The 20,975-nt window shown below is 49.1% G+C and overlaps 1 protein-coding gene and 1 pseudogene across 1 annotated transcript in view; both read left to right on the forward strand.

The window, feature by feature from the left end:
- The window catches only part of LOC135174134 (gastrula zinc finger protein XlCGF17.1-like), an 872,006-nt gene that overhangs the window by 275,322 nt on the left and 575,709 nt on the right, over positions 1-20,975 (forward strand). The gene's annotated exons all lie outside the window — the stretch shown is intronic.
- On the forward strand, positions 18,431-19,363 carry LOC135174151 (olfactory receptor 14J1-like; annotated as a pseudogene).

A 20,975-nucleotide genomic window follows, 5' to 3' on the forward strand; every position in this document is an offset into this window, starting at 1 on the left:
CCCTCAGGAGCTGTTTTTTCTCTGCAGTTATCTACAAGCTGTAAAAACACAGCAAACACAGCTCAGTGCTCATGGCAAAGGGAAGTATTTGATTATCTCTCAGATGAGAGGAGAGTGAGAGCAGCACCCAGCAAGTGAGAATTCTGCAGGCTGTCTGCTCAGGAGGTCTGGCCTGGCAGGTGAAGCTGTCCCTTTAGAGCTGACATTGAGTGGACAACTTCACTGCCCACCCTCCCAACCTCCCCATGCCTCTCACTGCCCACCTGGGGCTTCTCTCCCTGCTCCTTGCATCAGACTTCTGCACTGCTCTCTGCAGCTGGAGCTCACAGCTGCATGCTGTCACACAGCCTTCTCTACAGAGTCACATCTCCTCTCTGGGATGTCAAAAGCCCTCTCCATGGTGTCTCACATCCTCTTCTATGTGGTGCCCTGAGGGGCACGCAGTGACCTGGCTCAGGAACGGCTCAGCGACCAGCCTTCGGCTGCACAGACCATCAGCTCACAGACACCGATGTGGTGGAAAGCAAATGGCGTTTATTAGTGGGCAACGCTGGGTTATATGGTGTGGGTTAATACATCATTTCCACCTGCTTACATCATAAGCTGACTATTATTGGTTATGGCAATAAGGAGAGGGGCCCTATCTTTCCATACAATGCGGTATCTTCCGGCCGCTGGGTCCTAGCTGCCCACATTTCCCCCCTCTCTGTGCACAATAAAAGTAGCTAAAATAGAACACTTCTAGAACAGTATAAACTGTATATGAAATGAGCATAGAAATATGGTCACAGTGTCAAAAGATCTTAACAGTAAAAACCTTAGCAGTAAGGCACTTTAAATGAGGTAGCGTTGAGAACAATGTAGTGCAACCAGGAGTAGTTAGTGTAAAAGTATGAGATGAGAACTTTCTTCACAGTATCATTAGTAAAAACTAAAGTGCACCTACCTATGGTATGTGAACACTCCCTAAATATACAACCAGATCAGCTGCCATATACTGTACTATCTCTATCTTCTGTAACTATTTCCTTCACAGTATCACAACCTTTGGTAAAAGCAGGAGATGCATTGTGCAAGATAATAATACTGGAGGTATCTCAGAACAGATTTTGGTGCTCTATAAGCAAGATGTCTACTGTCTGCAACCTGCTTTTAACAAACCATATCAACTTGTTCAGTATGCAGGGTCCAAAAATTAGAGTCAACACTATCATCGCGATCGGTCCCATCAGGGAGGATACCAGGGTGGTTAGCCACGGTGACTGATTAAACCATGATTCGAACCATCCCTGCTGGGCTTCCCTATCCTTTTTTCTTTGGGCCAATCTCTCTCTTAATTTAGCCATCGAGTCTCTGGCTACTCCGGTGTGATCTGCGTAAAAGCAACACTCCTCCTCCAAACCGGCACAAAGGCTTCCTGACAGCATGAACAGAAGTTCTATCCCTCGTCTGTGCTGTAGAACAACTTCATAAAGTGATGAGAGAGATTCTTCTAGGGAGGCCATGGAATTTTCTAGTCTTTGAAAGTCCTCATTGATGATGGCCTGTAGCTGGGATAGGTCCTGTTGTTGGGTTATCGTAGAAGTCACTCCTGTTGCTGTACCAGCTACTCCCAGACCGAGCAGAGCTGCTATCATGACAGCTGTCAGGATCTCCCTTTTGTGACGTTTGCTGTTATCTTCTCCCCAGTAGTAGCACATCTCCTCTTCTGGATGGTGTAGGACCCTGGGAACAATTACAATCTGAACACAAAGGTCAGCAGAAGCATTAAAGTGTTCAAGGGACACACGAGGTGTTAATCCTAACTGATGGCAAATCCACATTGCAGGTATAGATGGAATAGCCCATTTGTACCTTTTATTGACCTTGATGGTTCTCATGTAAACCTCCTTTCCCCAGTCGAATAGTGAGGTGTTCCCAAAACATACACCCTGACCCCTTACCTGACTTAGGGTAATTCCTTTCTGTGGTGTGCTCCACCCACATTGTGTTGGACTACTATCTGAAGCATAGATAAAAGAGGCGTTGAGGGCAACACCCTCATAAAAAGGAGGATTCACATCATAGCATAATCAACAAGTTTCGGTGAGATTCAGGCTTGACTGGTTCAGGGACCTAAAGGATGCATTTAGCACATCGAGGAACAATTGCTCCGATGGGTGGTCAAAGTTCACATCTGGTTTATTTGTGGGGCTCGTGTGTTTTATTGTTTGAGACTCGTTGTGAGGAGGTGCACTTTCCTTTTCTCTCTTGATTGTCACTCTTAATTACTGCATTAGGGCCAGTTTCTGTATGGCTCTTTACTTCCTGTTTTTTGACAAAGAATAGTCCTCCCTTATCTGTACCTGGCTCCCAGAATCTTAGATCCCAAGTTTTGCCAATGGTCCATCCCAGGTCATCCTCCCTGGTCACATTAAACATATAGTACTTACACCAGTTTTTGGGTCCGCCATAGGCTGACACAATTCCTCCATGGTAATGTTTAGGGAAGGAGGTGCATCCATGAGGTCCTTGGCCTATTCTCAAAAATCTATCTGGTCCTGATCCCGGTGCCCAAGCTGTAGCTATAGTCTCACACCCCCAGTGAGCACAAAAGTGATGTTCAGGAAGATTACAATAGGGTTTTCCTGGATTAGAGCTGGGGCAAACATAGAAGCTCGTCTCTTGATGACATGGTCTGGCTGGAATTAACTCACACAAAGTAACCTGAAAGCTAGGGGGTCCCGGGGTAATCCTCTTCTGCATTACCTTTTGATCCTCCCACCTCATCAGCACCCATTCCCACAGTTGGTGTTCGTACCAGCCATTGGACGGTCTTACCATACCCAGAATCAGAATCACACAGAAACATCACAGCCCTCCCTTTCGAGGGCCTTCTTGCCATTGCTTGGATCTTGCTGGTGTGACACTTTCTGGCGTGGGTGGGGGTGAAGCGCTTTTTGGGTTGTCATCATCCTCTGCCACCAGGAAGTACGCGTTACAAAGGCGTCCAATTAAGAGGTCCTGTGGACAAAAACTCACAGTTTTCATTAGTTTTTATTCTGGAGGTCTGGTTTAATAGACTTAAGTGGACACCACTTGACCTTGCCATCTTTTCTGACTGTGGCATATCCACGTCCTGTTAAAGCTAATTTCCATCCAGATTCCCATTCTCCTAACTCATTTCTAACTATGACTGATGGGCCCTCTTCTAATGCCTGAGTGGCCCAATGTTTTTGGGAAGGGCTGTTCATCTCCTCCCCTCTCGGGAACTGATTTAATTCTAATAAGGCAGTTGCCAGCAGACGTGCCTGATCCCCTGAGGTAATGGTTCCATCGAATCCTTCTGATTTTGCTAATACCTCTAATTTTGTTCTTAGAGTCTGGTTTGCTCATTCAACTATGGCCTGTCCTGTGCCATTGTATGGAATTCCATGAACTAGTCTGATACTCCATTTTGAAACAAACACTTGAACTGACTTAGAGACAAAATTTGGGCCATTGTCTGTTTTAATCTGATTGGGGATACCGAGCCATGCCATGGCTGTTAACCAGTGTTGAATGGTTGCTTTGGAGTCAGCTTTGAGATGTTGTGTGGCCACTATCACCCCGCTGTAGGTATCTACAGTTACTGCCAGTCACGTTCGTGGCTTCTTCAATAGTTGGCAAAGTGTAAAGTCTGTTTGCCATATTTCTGAGGCTTTAAGACCTCTGGGGTTGACTCCGCTGGACCACAGTGGTGTTTTTTGACAGCGAGGGCATGTAGCTACTACATGTTTAGCGTCTGTGATCGAGATCATGCATCTCTTTGCCTTTGCTTTGGCTCCGATGTGAAGAGACTCATGCAGTTCATGTGTATCTTTCAATGGCCACAATCCTTTCACTGCGGCATCTGCTCTGTCATTGCAGATTTGAGAAAATCCTTTTATTGGGTTGTGGCTGTTGACATGGATGACTGATATGGTGCCTTTTCTGGAGCACAGTGCTTCTTCTAGCATCAGTGCTGCTGGAGATGTTGATACACCAGGCCCTGACATGGCCAAACAGAGTTTTGCTACAAATATCGAGTCAGTTATGATGTTCAGGTGTTCTGTAGGGAATAGTCCACATGCTACTGCTACAGCTGTTACTTCTAGCTGCTGAACTGAGAGCATTTTGTCAGTCGCTCTGACACTGCACCGTTCTTCTCCCGCCTGCCACACTGCTACGGCAGTTGAAGTTGTTGAGGATGCGTCTGTGAAAACTGTCGGTCCCTCTTGCGGCCGATCCATGACTTTTTGTGGGAGATCAACATCCACAACTGACAGCATTTGGGTCCAAGGGGGTTTTGCAGCATACCTGATTTCTCCACTGAATCCTACCAGAGCCACTGCTGGATGTTCTGACATTGCCACTGATTGCGTCGGAAGCTGGTTCTATGCCCAGGTGTCTTAGGGCAACCTTTCTTCCTTTCATGATGAGATTTCCAAGGCACTCAACCCCTGGAAAGAATGCACCTGACACTTTTCCCAGAACTACCCACTGAATTGGTTGAGCTTTCTTGGGGGCCCTTGGGCTAATTCTCCTACTCCCCCACCTTCTGTGAAGTGTACGTACAGATAGAGTGGTTCATCTGGATTCCATCTGGTGAGCGTGCTTGATGATATCTGTCGCTCGATAAAGTCAAGGCAATTCATTGCTTCTGCTGTCAGGGTCTTCTCTTCCCATGGATTTCTTCCTTTCAGCAGATCGTAGAGGGGGGCCATGGCTTCTGGAGGAATCATGACAATATTGCAAAGCAACTGCAGAGATCCTAACAGCTGTTGCATATCATAGAGCGTCTTGATGTTCCGTCGGATCTTTATTTGAGGGGAGGTCACATAAGATTTTGTGATTCCAACTCCCAAGAAACTCATGTGTGGTCCTCTTTTGACTTTAGAGTCTGTGATTTCTAACCCATTTGATTTCAAGGTTTCTGATACTGTGGACACCAATTGGTCTACCTGATTCTCTGATGGTGCAGCAACCAGGATATCGTCCATGTACTGAATGATGGTCATGTTTGGGTTGTCCTGCCGAACTGGCACCAATGCCCGATCCACTGTGATTTGACAGATAGTAGGCGAATTGATAATTTCTTGAGGCAGTACTTTCCATTGGAAGCACATATTGGGATGCTGGCTGTTTGGGAACACGACTGAAAAGGCAAATTGCTCTTTGTCTTCTTCATGCAGAGGTATTGAGAAAAAACAGTCTTTAATGTCGAGGGTGGCACAGGGTTGTTCTTTCAGAACCATCGGATTCATAGGCAGCATCATTTTGACAGGTCCCATAGGCCAAATTCTTTTATTTCCCTTGCGCAAGTCATGCAGAAGGCGAAATCCTTCACCACTCCTTTTTGGTATTACAAAAACTGGGGTGTTCCATTGTCATGGAAGGTAATAGACCCCTTTAGCAGGCCCCATTTCTGCACAGGGTTGTGGCTCACATTGAAGGCCAGCCATCGCAAAAAACAAAACAATATTTCTATCTGCTGTTTCAGCAGCTGCAGAGCCTCTGAGAATATTTCTCCCCCAGGAGGGGTAAAAGATAAACATTGACTATGTTTTGAGTCAGGGACCTTGGTTCCCATAGCTCAATGGACACCTGTTGGGGGCTGACCCCTGGGTGGTCCTACAGGTTGTTTGTGGTAATAATTGTCCAATTGTATGAATTGATTATAACTGTACCAATCTGTAAAATTAACGTAGAATCGCCTGAACTGGCTAAACACACCTCTTTTGACCACTGCATTGGCCTTAATCGAGCACCTCTGCACCTCTGCGACCCTCTAGACCCTCTCGCTCTCAACACTGCTTTCCTTCTGAATGACACCCTGCCTGCACACGCATCACTTGGCAGCATTAAAGCTACAGCCAGCTTGGCACGAACTTGGCACTAACTCGGCCCGATCCTCGCCGGCCTCGGAGGCCAGGGCCCACCTCGGCTTGAACCTGCAGGAGGCTCAGACAACGTGCCCTGAAATTCATGAATACTTTGAAACCCTGCTGAACTGCTTTTGGACAGTGAGTAACTTATAAACTTTTATTTAGAGACTGAGTAATCTCTCAAGACTCAAATGAACTCTCTTAAAATCACAGACTCTCTTCATTTTAGCCATTTTCTATTTTAATCTGCGACTGTGAATCAAGAACGCACGTGGGATAGTTATAAATAAGTTTGGGGAAGGGGATTTCTTGTATTTTAGTAATAAATCATTTAATCTTCTTTACAAATTGGCCTCACATGTTATTCTCCAAAATTCCCCTAAACTCCATTCCACAACATAATGGCTGCAGCGGCAGGGTTTGCCACAGCAGAAGCTGAGTTGGCAATCACACCATCAATAGTAGGCGATTTATTTTCTAATCTGGCATCTATTTTTGAGCCTGCACATTTAAGGAAAGCCATGGACACGCTCACTTGTGCTAGCCCAGAACAAATCACCGACAAATCAGCAGATCTAGTCGTTACATTGTACACAGCTTTCAAACACATAGATGGAGTGGACAAAGAGAATCTTATTTTGTTAGCAGCATGCATAATTTGGGCTCAAGGCGTATTTGATAGTACGGTAGTTAATGTTGAGGGTCTTAAACTTACATTGAACGAAATGGGAGCGTGTTTAAATGAACAAGTTAATATCTTTATTAGATAGAAAAAAGGCTGGGAACAGCAAGGCGGGATGCTGAAAAAGCAGATTGAACAGTTACAAGCTGAAAATAGGAGCCTAGGTAGAAACTTAGAAATGACACAGCGGGAGATGAAACGGCTACAGACCGAGAGAGACACGACTGCGAGAGAGGCTGCCGCAGCGAACATAAATGTGTCTGTGATAACTGAGGACCGAATACGATCCTTAGAAGAGAGGCTTGAAAAGAAATTTTTCCAAGCATTACGGGAACAGCAGCCGTGCGCCGAAAGGCTGAGTCCTGCGGTTCAACCGAAAGAACCGACAGTTTATCAGGGCTTACCAGCTCTTTCACCAATTCAAATAGCACAGCCACAGCCACCACAGCTACAGCCACCGCTGACGCTGCTGATGGCACAGGCTCAGCAGCCGCAGTCCCAAGCCGAGACGCCGAGCTCCGACCCGTTTGACTTAAAAATGTTTCAGGATTCACCGCCCGTGGCATCTCAACCGCTGCGCCAGCCGCGGCCGCTACAGGAACCGCCATTACAGTCCTCATCAATTCCTTCACCACGTACCCAAGCACAGCAGATGTCACCACCACTGCCATTAACGCCGCAGGTAATTGTCATCCGTGCCATCACAACTCAGACCGAAACTGATGGCTGGGACAAGCAGCTGCCATCTTCCCACCAGCCGGCGGCATCTTCGAAGCAGCCGCTGCCTTCCTGACCAGTGCCATATTCTGGGTCGCCACCATTATGGACCGATGGAGGCCACGCATCTGCGCTGCCCCGCCCCAAGTCACCATCCGGAGACCACGTACCTGCGTCGCCATGCTGGAAGGAGAAGCACCGCCCCAAGGCATCGCCCGGAAACACGCCAATTAGCAGCGACAGGGAAATGGAGGAAATACACGGAAGCATGAAATCATTCTCTGTGAATCCTGTGTTCAAGTCAGAAATGCACCATGACCACTCGAAGTCAACCATACACTGCATTGCAGATGCGTGAGTTAAGGGAAATTTATTCTCGTATGCCTAACGAGACAATAACTGATTATGTTTACAGAATTATAGAGAATGGTGCTGCTTCGATAATATTATCCCGCGATGAGGTACAGGGATGTTCTTGGGGACCTGAAGTGTTCCTAAGTACAGGTCCCAAAGGGGATCTCGCACTGAGTTCTAGAATCCTATATTGGGCTGGTTCTTTTGATCCTATAGATAGAGATGAACATCCATGGGCTGGTAGAGGGCTCTATGTGGCCTTGTTGCAGTTCACAATCTATTAATTCAAACAGAGCATCCATTCGAGGCTTTGATAGGGGCCACTGCTCAATCCACACTGGGTCTGAAAATTTCCAGTTTAGTCTGATTGGTGGGAGTGGTAACATGGCAGTGGCCGTCATGGTAAATTTGTCACCCTGGCTTTTAGCAGGACTAGGGCATCTCTTCCCAGCAGACGTGGGACTCCAGATATGACATATGGAAAGAGGGTGATAGTTTTCTCTGGCCCTGTCTCAGTGTAAAGTGTTATTGCTACCAGTCCAGCGCTCCTTCTAGCTTTTGATACACCCCCCACTCCTCCTACCATGGGGGCCTCTACTAATTTCAAATCTGGTGGCCAATTTGTTTTGGAGATGACTGTAACATATGCTCCTGTATCGATTAGGAAAGGGACACTGATGGTAACACTGTTTGGAGTACAATGAAGAGAACAAATTCCCCAGACCACTGGTCTATCATCACATTTTATTACCAGTGCCACCCTGGGATTCCTCCCCCAGTTTGTGGTTCTGGCTGCCTCTGGTGTGAGGGCAGATCTGGCTGGGTTGTTTGCGGGCTCCCTCCTTCTCTGCCCACCCTGCCCCTTGCTCGGGCTTTGTTTCTGCCCCTTCTTCTTACAGGTGGATTCCTTCCCGTTGTCTGGCTTGCTCCACCTACCACAGGTTGGGGTTTCCCCCTTGTGTGTGTTCTGATTGGCTTTTTGTCTCCTGCCTGTGTTTTCTTCCTCCATGACTTCACTCTCATTGTCCGACTCTGGCTTATCTGTCTCCCCCTTCTCCCCACCTTGTGCACCTTCACCATGCCCTTCACCTTGCCACTGGGCTCCATCTTTAGGTGCATAGGGCAGTGGCAGCTTTGCCCAGGTTTCTTCTGACCCCCCCCCCCCCCCCGCCGCCGCTTTTCTTGCCTCCCGAATCAGCTTGCCCCTGTGGTGGAGGGTTGCAAAGCCCTCTTGCAAAGCCCTCATTTGGACAGAACTGTGGCTCAAAGGATCATCAATCATGGGGTCAAAAGCCCACGGCACCAGCCCAGGGAACTGACTAAGTCGCTGTCCCAACCGCCATTCCTAGCTGTGGGAAGATTTCTCCCCCAGAGGGGCATAAGCTGTAAACATGAGACGTTGTTTTGGGAAAAGGACCTTGAGTTGGAGACACTGTGAGCACCCTACGCACACCTGCTGGGGGCTGATCCTGCCAGCCTCCTTGGGTGGGACCACAGGTTATTTTGGTAAGAAAATAACCTATCTGTGCCTTACCCATAACTTTGAGCCAATCGGTATTGTCCGCTTGTGCTGGCCTCAGTCTGGCTGGATACACCTCCTCTGAACAGTATAAAAGACTGCATTGCTTTAATAAAACAGCTCTGCTCACTCTCACATGCTCTGCATGCGCACAGCCCGGCACGGCATTCACACGGCATTTGCACCCGCACTGTATCGCACGGCACTGATCAAACTGATCACACTCGTCAGCGCTCCAATCCGTGCCTTGCCAGGCTCCAGACGGCCAACGCCCTGCTTGGCTTATACCCGCAGAAGCTCGGACAGCTGAACTGTTCCAATCCACGACATTTGGGACCTTTCAAACTGATTCCGGACAGTGAGTAACTGAGAAACTCAAACTAAGCCAGAATAATTTCTCAATAAGCCTACCAAAGGCACTTTCAAGCCACAGACTCTCTTCCTAAATTCTTTCAAATCTTTACTAAATTCCTAATTAGTTACATATAGACATTCTGTAAATATAATTTACAACCGCATACAAAGAACTTATGTGGGGTAGTTATAAATAAGTTTGGGGGAGGAGGATTCCTAGTGTTTATAATATTAAATCTTTTTAAACTCTTTAAAAATTGGCCTCATATTTCATTCCCAAAACCCAGACAAACTCCTCCGTGACAGCCCCAGAGGGACTTCGCTGGCACCTGTTCCTTTGTCAGTGGGTCCGGAGGTTGAGGGGGGGCTTCGGAGGGACATTTCCCTCTCGATCTTTTGTCTCAGCGAGACCGCTCTCCCCTGGGGGGTCTGAGGTCTGCGTGACCACCCCGACTCCCACTTTCAGAGTGAATAACAGATATTCTTTAGCCACCTTCCATGTTTCTTTCTCCTCTATGGCTTTCTTCAGAGCCTGCTCAACTCTGCCCCAAGCCTTTAGATGTTTTGCACTCTCCACAGACTTCCTTTCCTCAGATAACGCCGCAGTACATTTAGCCCACACCTCTGGGTGCAGTATCTCCACCGGCTGATCAATGACCTCAATTTGCAAGAGTCTCACAACAGTGAGAGTAAAATCCTTAACCTTACAATTTATATGCCACTGTTTATGTAACTGATATATGACCTTCCCAAGAGCTTCCATCCTCCTTGTGGGTCCCAGGGGCGTCCCCCCTTCTCCTCTGCCTGCTGAGCTGGTCCAGCAGCTCCGACAGCCATTCCTGGAATGCAGGTGTTCTCACGGGTTTCGGCACCAATTGTCACCTTTGGGGGGCAAGCAGCGACCTGGTTCAGGAACGAGACGGTGACCAGCTCTTGGCCATGTGTGACCACAGCTCACACACACTGATGCAGTGGAGAACAAATGGCGTTTATTCATGTGCAGTGCTGGCTTATATAGCGTGGAGTTATACATCATTTCCGTCTACTTACATCACTACTAAATATTACTGGTTATGGCATTACGGAGAGGGGCCCCTGTCTTTCTGTACATCCCGATATCTTCCGGGTGCTGGACCCTAGCTACCCACACTCCTCCTGATCTCCTCCCACTGCTGACATGGTTTTGTCCTAGAGCAAAGTGGAAGCTTTGGCTTCCCAGTTTCAAATGCACCCTCCCAGTGCAGACCACATAAGAGACTCCTTCCCAGGACAGGTTGTGCCCACTCCCACTGAAGGTTACACCACCTGAAGTTCTTCAACCACCAGGCTGAGACTCCTCCCAGCACAACCTGCATCCCCTTACCCACTTCCAGACAGACTGAGCCTCATCCCAGTACAAAGTGGTTCCCTGTAGGTTTGGACCTGGAGGTTCTGTTATGTCCCTTCCCCAGTCAGAAAGGCACCACAGTGTCTGTGAGGGACCACTGCCAGTGCCCTGGGGTGGAGCAAACCCTGCAGCTAGTGAAGAAGGCCAAGTGCATCTGGTCTGTGGAAGGAGGAATGTTGCCACCAAGACACAGGGGTTGTCCTCCCCTGGACTCAGCAGTGCTGTGGCCACATCTGGATTCTTGGTGTCTGGGTGTGAGGTTCTCCAGTCTGGAGGAATGGGGAAGAGCTGGAGATGATGCAGAGGAGATCTGCCAAGGTGGGGGTTGACATCTCTGTGGAGAGGCTGAGGCATGTGAGCTGCTTCAGCCTGGAGAGTGGAGGCTCAGAGCACACCATAGCAGTGTGCACAGGGCTGAAGGGTGGCGTCAGAGGTGATGAAGCTCTTCTGGGTAGCAGAAAGAGACCAAAACCTCAAAAATAAGTGCAGCTTGGGAGGTTCAGTCTGGAGATGAGAATAGAGAAATGTCACTCAGCTGATAGATCTGATAGGGATGAGGTCACCCAAAGGTGTCAAGGAATGGCCACTGAGAGCAGAGACACCTCAGGGAAGGTGTGGGAATATCAGGGTGAGAGCTGGGAGGGGAAGCAAGATGGGAGACAGCAGCCTGGAGGGAAGAGCTGCAGGCATGGGACAGTGTAGCACAGGCTGCAGCAGGCATGGCCAAGGGCTCTGGCCAGGCTGAAAGCCCAACAGGACCAAGGGCTCTGTCCCCTTGGCTCTGGCAATTGCCTCTGCCAGCACGGCCTGGGAGGAGAAACTTCCCTGGGAGGCTTTCAGGCTCTGCTGTTCCAAGGGGGTCACAGAGGGTGACTCTGCCACCTACACCGATTTTGGCAGAGGGGAGAAATTAATTGGGGTGAGATAATGTTCTATAAAATAGATATTTATTAAACTCAATGTTCTGAACTCTGCCACCCTGTCATGGAGGGTAGCAAAAGCTCCCTAGCAGGTCCCCATATTGTGCATATTGCAGTGTCTCACATTGAAAGCCAAAGCATCACAAAACTCAAAACAATCTTCCTGTACCCATGAGAAGATTCCTCCCTAGTGCAGATAAAAGGTAAACAATGGCTCTGTTTCGGTTAGAGGGGACCTTGATTCTATCTATGCTGACCACCTGCCAGGGGGACGAACTTTTGGTGGTCTTACAGGTTGTTTATGGTAAGAATTGTCCAATTGAACAAATTGATTATAACTTTGTACCAATCTGTAAAAGTAATGCAAAAATTGCCTGAGCTGGTGAGCACACCTCTTTTGAACATTATAAAAATGGTGTGTCTGCTTGGATTGGGAGCCTGCTTTAGCCTGCTTGCACCTGCTTCAGCTTCAACTTCAGCCTGCTAGCCTGCTCGCCTGCTTGCCCTCGATCATGCTGCTCAGGCTCCTATGATCTCTCACGCTACGACCTGCTTGCCAGGAGATCAGCAGATGCCCGATCCTCTGAAGCCAGGGCTTGCCTGGGCCCGATCCTGGGGAAAGGTTCGGGCAACGCCCTGAACTTCATAAACACTTCGAAACTCTGCTGAACTGCTTGAACAGTGAGTAAGCAACGAACTCTTATCTAAAGACTGAGTAGCTTCTCAGAGCTCAAAGAACTTTTAAAACACAGACTCTCTTTATTCACCATTTTCTGCAATGTTATTCTGCAACCTCGTATCAAAAGAATTTACGTGGGTAATTTAGTTTTGGGAAGGGGATCTCCGTATTTTAGCAATAAGTCACTTGATCTTTACAAGTCAGCCTCGCGTGTGGTCCCCATAAATTTCCCGTGAAACTGCGTTCCATGACACACCCCCAACCACTGTATATTAATATTAAAATGTTCTACAGGGTTATGAAAACATTCTGGGATAAATATCTGCAGTGACTTGTTCATAACCAGCAAACATTCAAACCATGAACAGAGAGAGGAGTTTTCCCCGTGGCAAATAACATTTGGGGTCTGTTTTCTATTTGCCCAGCAGAGTGGGCTGGAAACTGATTCTGCTCTGTGGCAGAGGACACAGATATTACAGAGGCATTAAAGCTTTTACTCACAACTCTTTTTAATCAATAATCACCCTCTGGGGCTACATCACAGCCTATGCCAGTGTTCAAACTTCAGGGGATCTCTGCCCATGGACTTTGAGGCTGGAATCCTCCCGGCTTGAGGGGAAAGGATGAATCTTCCCAGCTTCTGGGGAAATGACAGTCTGTGACCTAGTTCTCCAGGTGAAGGATGCAATCTCTGCCCTTGTGCTGCCGGCTTCTTAGTCAAAGAATCATAGAATCAACCAGGTTGGAAGAGACCTCCAAGATCATCCAGTCCAACCTAGCACCCAGCCTCATCCAGTCAACTAGACCATGGCACTAAGTGCCTCATCCAGTCTTTGCTTGAACACCTATAGAGACAATGACTCCACCACCTCCCTGGGCAGCCCATTCCAATGTCAATCACTCTCTCTGGCAACAACTTCCTCCTAACATCCAGCCTAGACCTCCCCTGGCACATGTTTACTTCAAAAGAAGTAAAGCATTGCTGTCAGTCACTTCACAGACTCCTCCAAATCACTAAAGTTAATGCAAAAAGCCCACTACAATTTAATTTTGCATGCAATATTTTTCTCTGCCTACGTCAGGGTAGGAACCAAGACATTGCATCTTCCCTCATTTGAGAATAAGAGCCTGAATCACAAGCATGAGTAAGGGCTGGATAATATTATCCAAAATCCAGATGCTATATGAATAGAAACAAAGCACTCATTACCAAAACATCAGAGCAGTTAGCTATTTATAGACTCTATTCAGACATCACCACTGGTAGCACAAGCTACAAGCTATCCTTTTGAATAGCCTTTCACAGTACTTGAGAGACCTATTTCACAAGCCTGGATCATCAGCCAGAGAAGAGTCACCAGCTAAGGAAAGAAGCAAAATACAACAGAAAAATGCATACATTTGAAGGAATAAAGGACATCTAATCACTTTTCAAATAAAAGGAGTGTTGAAATCTTTTCCTGTGATGCTGGTGTTCACTCAGAGCCCTTCTTACAGAAGATCTATTACCCTCAGAGATGAAGGGCTTTTGAAATGTGTCACTATTTTTTATGAGACCACTTGAAGAAAACTGCTTATCCCCAGCTGGCATAACCAACTCATTGGACGTGTTTTTCTGTCAGAATAGACAAACTCCATCAAGGAGTCACTTTCCTTTTTGACTCAACCAATTAATCTTTTCATTGGTAGCCCTGCCTGCAGCTTAAACTGCTGGAGTTATGTCTTTGCAAACAAGTGTATGTACTCAAAAAGGAACATACAAAATGCTGCCTCTACAAGCAAGAGAAGAATCAGGCAACAGACTCTTACAACCACAACATCCAAAGGCTGATTTTGGTCCAAAACCTTCCCCTCTCATTGCTTTTTCAAGGTGTTAGGATAGGGGAAGATTCCCAGACTAGCACAGCATCAGTCTGCTTGGATCAGCTCTGCCTATATGGCCAGAGCAGCCTTGCCCATGTTGCATCTTTACTCCTCCAGCACTCCCTGTGTCTCATACCACTCTTATTCCCTTTCTCCTTCTGCACACACAACTTGCCTACACAGGCTAGTAGCCAGAGGCTACTATCTAAAAGTAATTCGTGATCCCAAACAAACTCACACCTGTGCTTCAACTCCAGAGCAGCTGTGCATGAACTGTTCGCAGCCAGCTGATGCATGTGTCCTGTCATGGCAGCTCCATGGGCAGGAAAAGCCAAAGACCCTGTAAGATCTGTAAAGAGATTTCTGGCAGAAGCAGAGAGAAAAGTACTTACTGTATGTCCTAGAAGGCACAATACTTCCCCCAAAGTGAGGAAGAAGTCAGTGACACGGCACTATGTCCTATAGGCAGAGAGCTACAGTGACATGTTCTAACAAGGTAATGAGGCAATGTGAGCAGCATCTTCACCTGCCAAGCAGCTCTGTTGTCAGAGTGCCACCAAGGCAGCATGGCCACCTTCCAGACCTAAAGGAGTTCTGCCTTATAAACACACACAGATTTTGGGAAAAAAGTATTTTATCTACTTGTCCTTTCCACCTGGATTTTCACATGCAAAAGAAGTTATGCCTCTCATTTACTTGTTTTTTGTCACTTCTACTGCCCACAATGAGACAGATACTTGGATACTGTGTTCAGTTTGGGGCTCTCCAGTTTAAGAGGGACAGGGATCTGCTGGAAGTGGTACAGCAGAGGGTTACAAGGATGATTAGGGGACAGTAGGACATGGCTTATGAGGAGAGGCTGAGGGACCTGGGGCTGTTTAGTCTGGAGAAAAGAAGACTTAGAGGGTATTTGATAAATGTTGTATTTAAAGGCTGGCCAGGATTGGGAGGACAGGCTCTGCTCACTTGTTCCCTGTGATAGGACAAGGAGCAGTAGGTGTAAGTTGCAGCAAAAGAGGTTCTGCCTCAATACAAGGGGGAACTTCGTTACTGTAAGGGTCACAGAGCACTGGAACAGGCTTCCCAGAGAGCTCATGGAGTCTCCTCGGGAGACTTTCAAGGCCTGTCTGTATGTGTTCCTCTGTAATATCTGTCAGATACTATTGTCCTGCTCTGGAAGGGCATCTTGTGGATGCTGTGTCCAGGGATTCTTAGGCAGGCCCTCAGGTGCAGGAGAAGGATGCTGTGCTGTCTCAGCATGGTTCTCACATGGCTAGCAAGCCACTCGTGTGCAGACAATCCAGAGTCTGCCTCCTGGTAACTCGGCGGCAGTGGCGCTTACCAGGCAAGGATAGGCAGCAGCATGCAAGGTGTGCAGGGCTGCTGGGAGACTTTGAGCAGGCTTAAGTGAGCTCTGCAACTCAGTACACAAGCAGGCAATCCATGTACAGAGTCTGAGCTATACAGGGGGAGTCCGAGCTGGGGGCCTGAGCATGAGGGTCTGAGCACCTCTATTCATTGACTGTGGGCTGAGATTAACGGCTCCTTGGCCACTAGAATGACCAATCAGGTTGGCAGTCAGCCAAACCTTACCATAATAGGCAAAAGGCACTTGCCTGGACTTTCTCCAAATATGGTGATCACATGGGCTGACACCAGGGAAGCAGGAGCTGGGTGTGTGGGGCTTACACAGCCTGTTTACAAACACCTTATACAACACAGGCCCTAGGCAGGCCAGACTCCTTGGCACCAGGCCTGCTGTCCCCCTTTGTGCCCATTATGTGTTACCTCTGCTTTACACAGAAAAACATGTCCTGGCAGGGCAAGGCACAAATAAGCCTATTTTTGGGCCTCCAGGCCCTCCACGACAAAGGGCTGTGGTCAGGGCTTGGCCTTTCTGCTCCATAAACCAAGCCCAAGGGTTTCTGCCCTGCACTCTGCCTTTGTCTCCTGCACTCATGGCCTTAGTGAGGTGCTCTAAGTAGTCCCTTGGAGGTTTGTCAGTAACGACCCTCAGTGGGGCCAATCTATGCTTCAAGGCACTTTGGAGTTTGCTTCTGATTTGCACTGCTGGAGAGGCTTGTTCAGGCTGCTGGCAGCACCTGAGGAGCAGGGACTCAGCTCCAAACACTCCATGGGGCTCATTCAAACCCTGCTGAGCCACAACTTCGCCTCTGCTGCTTGCCAAGAGCTCTGCAGCTACTTGGAGAGGTTTTTGTTCTGAGAAGCATCTGCTCAGAATGCTTTGCAAGGGAACATTTCATCACTCTCCAGCAGGAGTTGTCTCTGGGCAAGCAAAGCAGAGCAGAGCCTGCCCCAGGCTGCTGCCAAGGAACAGACTCTGCAGCATCTGCTCAGCACAAGCTGTGTCTGACGCAGAGATGCTGCCAGCAGAAGCTTCTGCTGAGGCTCTGCACTTGCTTTCCTGCTTGCTCCTTCTTGGGGAGGCCACAGAGTGTCACAGAGTGTCCTGCCCTGCTCACTGCTCACCCTCACTCCTCACTGCCTCCAGCAGAGGCCAGAGGCACAGGTGCGGGACAGAATCTCCTTTGCCAGGGGCTGGGGGTCAGGGCTTGGCCCTTTGGACTCATGAAACCCCTCCAGGTTTGCTCAGCCTCAGAGCCACCTTTAGGTGCTGTCCTGAGCTGTCAGCTCTGCCTCCAGCTCTCTGCTCTGTCCAGCCTGTGAGAAATATATATTTGATCTGATTAATTTGTGGCAGGAGGCCCAGGACAGGGAGGAAGGGGGGGTTTGAATGGAGCTGCACTCCTCCTTGCACAACCATCGCAGAAGCATACATTTGGCTTAAGATAACAGCAATAAATAATTAGAAGCTAGAAAGCTTGGTGGAGGAGTGAGGCAGGTGGAAGAGACAGCCTTTGCGCATGAGCAAACTGAGCACTAGTTTGGAGTTCAAGGAGCGGACACTTGAGGAAGACCCCTTACTTCATCACTGAAGACCCCTTACTTCATCCCTGAAGACCACCAGAGGGACCACCAAGTAAAAAGAGACATGCGTGGAAGAGACACCTCCCATTCTTAGAACTGATAAGCAAAACCCAACCTTTTCTTAGAATTAGTAATGAATATGTAATAGAATAGGATATAAAAAGAGAAAACTGAAAAACAAAAGGTGTGCGTTAAGGTAAAGCAGAGCCTCCCTGCGCACCCTGGCCTGTACATTGCTTGATTCCTGCAACTCTATTAAAGCCTTAACTTGCATGAACGCAAGATTATGCCTGTTATTTATGACAAGCCCCTGCAGGGGCTTCAGTGCCTCCAGGGATGCTTCCCTTGCATCCACTGCCTCCTGCTGCTCTAAGCAGGCGCTGGGGACACTTCTGCAGTGTCCCTCCCTGGGAGCCCTTAACACTCCAAGCAGCTTCAGAGTTTGACTCTGAATTCTGCAGAGGTTTCTTCAGCTTCTCAGTCTCTGAGGTTCATGAGCTCAGCACCAAAGCCACCAGAGGGGTCCTTAAAATATCTCGGGCTGGTCCTCTGCTGCTCAGCTTTGGCAGGCTGCTGGGCTGGAAGGAGCTGCCAGCAAGTAGGCAGCACTGAAAAGAGACAACTCTGGCTAGGAGCCACTCCTTTGAGCAGCACAGTAGGGCTGAGGGCACTGCCAGAGGGTTTCAGGGAGTTGAGGATGGCACAGAGAGCTTCGTGGTGGCCAGGACCAAGAGGGTGACTGACAGCTGAAAGAAGAGAAACCTTCCCAGCCCTGGCTGTCGTGAGTCTCTGCTGCAGAAGGGATTTGCAGTTCCTGGAGTTTGTAAATCTGCCACATCCCACAGACTCTGGGATCTCTTTCTTTCAGAGAGGGAGAGCGGGGGAGGTGATCGAGAGTAGAGCTTACCATCAGGACTGTCAGAGTCACAGACATGAGAGCTGCTCTTTGCTGGGATGAGTGCCAGGCTGGAAGCTGAGAGTGCAAAAAGCTCCTCCAAAGGAAGAGAAGTAAATTTGAGGGGATTTTGTGGGAAATGCTCCTGGAATTGTCTGAAGGAAATGCCCTAACTTGTGTAATGTCTTCTGCTCTGTCAACAGTCATCCATATCAAGGGGCAGCAGATGTCCAACAGCAGCTCCATCAGCCACTTCCTCCTCCTGCCATTCCCAGGCACACAGCAGCTGCAGCTCCTGCACTTCTGCCTCTTCCTGACCACCTACCTGGCTGCCCTCCTGGGCAACAGCCTCATCATCACCACCATCGCCTGACACCACCACCTGCACACCCCCATGTACTTCTTCCTCATCAACCTCGCCCTCCTTGACCTGGGCATTATCTCCACCACTGTGCTCAAGTCCATGGCCAATTCCCTGTGGCACTCCAGGGTCATCTTCTATGCAGGATGTGCTGCTCAGGTCTTCTTTTTTCTCTTCTTCATTTCAGCAGAGTTTTCTCTCCTCACCATCATGGCCTACGACCACTACGTTGCCATCTGCAGACCCCTGCATTATGGCACCCTCCTGGGCAGCAGAGCTTGTGCCCACATGGTAGCAGCTGCCTGGGCCTGTGGCTTTCTCTATGCTCTGCTGCACACAGCCAATACTTTTTCTCTGCCGCTCTGTCAGGGCAATGCTGTGCACCAGTTCTTCTGTGAGATCCCCCAGATCCTCAAGCTCTCCTGCTCCACAGCCTACCTCAGGGAACTTTGGCTCATTGTGGTCAGTGACTCTTTATTCTTTGTCTGTTTTGTGTTCATTGTGGTGTCCTATGTGCAGATCTTCAGGGCAGTGCTGAGAATGCCCTCTCAGCGGGGACGCCACAAAGCCTTTGCCACCTGCCTCCCTCACCTGGCTGTGCTCTCTCTGTTCATCAGCACTTCCTCCTTTGCCCACCTGAAGCCCCCATCCATGTCCTCCCTGCCCTTGAACCTGATTGTGTCAGTTCTGTACTCAGTGGTGCCCCCAGCAGTGAACCCTCTCATCTACAGCCTGAGAAACCAGGAGCTGAAGGCTGCCCTGAGCAAGCTGCTCACTGGATGCTTTCAGAAGCAATAAACTCTTTGTCTCCTGCTGCAGAGCAGCTTTGGTGTCACTCAGTGCAGGCCAAGTCAGGCTTCTCCGGTTTTGGCTGCTGCTGGTGGTGGAGTTACCCTGTGAGAATGTTGTTTCCACAGCAATGTCTTTCTTCAGACCATTTCTGGTTCAGTGTGACCCAGAGGCTGTAGACATGAAGAGTTGTGCTCCCTGTGTGCTCAGCTCAGGACAGGCCCTTGCAGGGACATGTTTCTCTGAGCAGTGCCTGTGTGCACAGGTGGAGGGGCAGAGTCCCAGCACAGCAGCAGTGCCAGGGAGCCCCAGCTCCTGGGCTGTCCTCAGCTGCTCTTTCTGCCCTTCCACACTCTGCTGCTGAGCTGCTGTGTTGGGGCAAGGCCTGAGTGCTCTGGCAGCTTGGGCGTCCTGCTGCTGTGAGGCAGTGCTGGCACTGCAGGTAGGAACAGGCCACAGGCATTGCTGTGGCAGAGCCTCCTGGCAGCATTGCCATCCTACAAGGGCATCTCCTCATGCTTTATGCCATGGATGTTCCCCACCTCTGGGCTCAGCCCTCTCCATACCCCCGCAGCTGCTCTGCCCTTTGGAGAGGCTGTGGCTGTAGTGGCACTGCCCAGAGCAGCATGCAGTGATGGGCACTGCTGTGGGGCCACAGCAGATCACAGTGTGCTGAGGAGAGAATAAGGGAGGCAGAGAGAGGCAAAGGGAGGTGAGAAGAAATTTGGCTGAGGGCCTTTGTCTCCACCCAGCACCTCCCAGTGGCCATTCCCAGCACTTGCCTGCAGCCTCAGGGATAAGAGTGAAGTTTGATCTGAGGCCATCTCCACCCTCCTGCTCTTCAAGGGCTGATGTGGGGGAACGGCCAGCCCTGAGCAGCCTCTCCTCTTGCCTACACTGCCACCCTGAAGCAGAGATGCCTTCAAAGCTCCACTGGGTCTGGGTTGTGGCAGGGTCTGGAGGGGGCTGCCAAAGCATGAGGAGCCAGAGGGTGAGGGTCCCTCTAGAGCAGCGCTTCTGCAGCATCAGCAGAGTCTCTCACTGGAAGCTCTTGCCAGGGACTTTGTGAAGGCTGTGTTCCAGGCCTCTCCCAGTAACAACCACCTCCACCACAGCACAAACTGCATACCCTGAGCCCCTCCCAGTAACAATCACCTCCACCACAGCACAAACTGCACACCCTGAGCCCCTCCCAGTAACAACCACCGCCACCACAGCACAAACTGGACACTCCCAGCCCCTGCCAGTACAGACTGGGCCCTTCCAATACAAACTGGATGCTTTGAACACCTCCTAGTACAAACTTGGCCTCATCCTCATCCCAGTACAAACTCATTCTACGACTCACTTCCACACCTACTTCATCCATCCCAGCACAAATTCCATAGCCTGACCCCTCTCAGTACACAAAGATTCCATTCCCACTACAAACTGATACCCTGACCCATCCCAGCCTTCTCTGGGCCCCATCTCAGTCCAAACAGGTTCCTGTTGCGGATCGGAGTTTGTTTGGGTTAAGGGGAATGAAATGCGAGGCCGAATTTGAAAGAATTTAAAAGATTTATTATCACAAACACTAAGAATCCCCTTCCCCAAACTTATTTGTAACTATCCCACGTAA

Source organism: Pogoniulus pusillus, unplaced genomic scaffold (assembly GCF_015220805.1).
Source record: "Pogoniulus pusillus isolate bPogPus1 unplaced genomic scaffold, bPogPus1.pri scaffold_47_arrow_ctg1, whole genome shotgun sequence".
In the NCBI taxonomy this organism is placed as follows: Eukaryota; Metazoa; Chordata; class Aves; order Piciformes; family Lybiidae; genus Pogoniulus; species Pogoniulus pusillus.